The following is a 3,320-nucleotide window of genomic DNA, read 5'->3' as shown; positions in this document are numbered from 1 at the left end:
TTCCCTGTAATTATAGAAAATTAGAACTAGAAAATTTCCTTTTTTCATAATCTAGATTAGGACATTCTCTCATTCATTGTTTTATATTCATATGGTACCTCAATTTCTTCATTAGTATTGGAGATAATAATACCTTATTTTTTAGGGTTGTTACTTAAATGAGCCAATGTATGACAGTTAGACCAATATATGTCACCTTATAAGATTTCAATAAAATACTGTTATTATTATCTGGTCATAATTTCAGTGATCTTGTCTCAAGTCAGAAGCAAGAATAAATGAATTACCAGTCTTACTTCAATTGTCAGGGGTGATATTTTCTTGTGTGTGTCTACCCAGAATACTCCTAACATCATTATATAATATATAAGAAATATATTTCTATAGGAAATATAAATAACCAAAAATATTATCTTTTTTGAATGAAAAGTTTCTATACTTATGATGGAACAGCATATTTGAGTATCTGTTATTTTCCAAATCGTCCATACAATATCCTCATGAAAACCTCTTAGGTAAGATGATCGCCTCATTTTGAATGCTACATGGATTTATATTCTACTATCCTTCTTTGTGTGGAAAAATTTACCTTGGCTTCTAGCACCTTGTGATTATGGCAGATTTTATTTGCTGCATCTCAACATTATTTTTCATACTGAGGATTTTGTAATACTTACATGCTCTAATATAGCCTGTAATGAAAGACCCCTCACATCTCCTGTTACTAATTATTAACTTGCTCCAAGTTCTCTGTCAATAGAGTCCTTATAAATGAATCTTCCACATCATGAATTTACTTGTTATACTAGGAATTACCTTATTTCTTGGGACATAGTGACGTCATCAGTGAAATTAATATGAACACACTTTTATATTAAATGTGTATGTGTGTTTGTGTTTTTAAAAGTTAGTTTGTGTTATTTTATATTTTATTTCAATCAGATCCCATTTATTAAGAATTCCTTAAAACTCTATGCTTAATAGCAAAAATTTGTCTTATATTCCTATAGTCTATACCTAAATCACATTACTGATTTGTTTCCTATATCACAATTGTTAGTAGGTAAGAATTTAAGTCTTTCAGATCTACAGTTGCCGATTTTGTAGTTTATATTGCACAACTCAAGCCCTTATTATTTATTGGTTCAAAATATTCACTTCACTATTCATTAAGATAGACATGGGTATTATTCTCTTAGATCTTTTAATTTAGTTACAAATGTTATTCTATGATATTATGAAATCTTAATGTTGCTTGGGCTTAACATAATTCAAAAAAATGCTTAACTAACTACACAGGGATATGTCTTCTTCCATTATGCAAATTCATTTTTAAATTTTTACTGAAAAATTAAAGACTTATACATTTTCATCCAGATTTCCAGTTACCTAGTACTTGCCATGGGCAAGCTTCGGACTATAGAGATAGGATTTTATCCATTGACTTCTGTCTAGCAGATAATATTATTTTAAACATTTCTATATTTCTGTTATCTTTTCTTCTTTAAAATGTGCTCATAGAAATAATAAGATAATGACATTAGAGGATGTTAACCTATTCAAGGTTTGAACTATATACTCTGGGAGAGCTATAGTCTTCTGCTCTTCTTTAAAAAAACAAATATATGTATTTGTTTGTGTGTGTGTGTGTGTATATATATATATATATATATATATATATATATATATATATATATTTCATTTGCAATGCTATAATACGATGGGTTTTTAGTCATTTTACCTAATAAGGTAAACCATTCAGATTGGAATCATTTAAACTCAGCTTGGAGAATGAGCCAAGATTAGGTTCATAGTGCTAGAAAACTCTCAAACCATAAATAAAGGCTGGCAATCATCAATAATATGTTACAAATCCAAGATGAAATGTGATGAAGATATGTTTATCACTCTTAAAAAAATATGCAATAGGATTGAAATTATAGTGTTTCATCAGAACTATCAACTGCCAAAGACTACGTAACTGTAATGTAATTGCTCTTCTGGTCAGCTAATCATGGGTATATATCTTTGAATATTCAATTTCCTTTTTGAGTATAGAGGTGAAATTTGAACACAGTTTTAAGAATAAGCTGTGAGTTTAGTTTTTCCTCAGTAGAAATGTCTATTTTCAGTGAGTTTTGTCTTTTGACACTTTATAGGACACACCTTGCTTCAACTATTATTTTATTTCATTTTCTTTTCAAAAAGGCATTATTAAGGTGTGTATTTCAGGGAATTACATCTTCTAACCAGATAATCTTATATTAATGTTGGAGTTATGCTACAAGTTCCTCTATCAAGGTATGTGAAACCTTATATATATATGGAAAAAAAACTTTATATATATGAAAAAATATGTATATGCATAAACATATATGTATGTTAATTGCTAAGATTTTCAAATAATATTTATGATTTAATATTTTAGAATATCCAAAGTCTAGTGTCAAATGAATAGTAGAATGTTATTTCTACAAATAAAACAAGTTATAGAAGGAAAACCTCATAAATAATGATTAGAAATAAAGTGCTAAAAATATAACAGTTTTCAATAGTTTGTTAATTATGAGATTTGATGTACAGACATATGAGTACATAGATACACATGTATACCCCCAACATGAGGATTTATAGTTATAGGAAATTTTGCAGAATTGATGATATTTTTGGTCTTGGTGAAGTAAGAGACAACTTACCTTCGAACAAAAGTAGAGATGGTACATGTTTGCCTCTCTACAAGTTCTATTGTCAAAGTATTTTATAGAAGCTTTAAATAGTCAAATAAGGTTTCATTCTTTTTCTATGCAATTACTGGCTTTCTACATTTGATTCTCTTGCCTGATTGATTGTAAGTTTGGGTTAACAACAGTCCACTGTTACCTGGAGTCTTTACTGATAAATTTGTTGCTTAATCAACTTCTGAAACTTCCCTTTCAATTTACACACACAATTTTAATTGAGCAAAATTGCCCCTCATATTATAATAACAGCATTACTGAGATAACTGAGATATAATTCACAGCCCACATTTGATCTCATTTTTTACAATTCACATTACACAATTCAGTGATTTTAAATGTATTCACAAAGTAATGCAAACTTCATCAATATCAATTTTAGAACATTTTCATCATCTACAAAGAAACCCTGTAGCCATTGATAGTCACTCTCTGATTCCTTTTCCTCTACTTTTCCCACCCTTAGTCCTAGGCAACTGCCAGTCTGTTTTTTTCTCTGTGTATTTGCCTATTCTGGACATTTTTGTGTGTTTCAGTAAGACTTTATTGATGGACACAAATTTGAATTTCATGTAATTTTCA

The sequence above is a fragment of the Marmota marmota genome, unplaced genomic scaffold, assembly GCF_001458135.2.
Source record: "Marmota marmota marmota unplaced genomic scaffold, marMar, whole genome shotgun sequence".
NCBI lineage: Eukaryota > Metazoa > Chordata > Mammalia > Rodentia > Sciuridae > Marmota > Marmota marmota.
Note: the sequence above shows the minus strand (reverse complement) of the source record.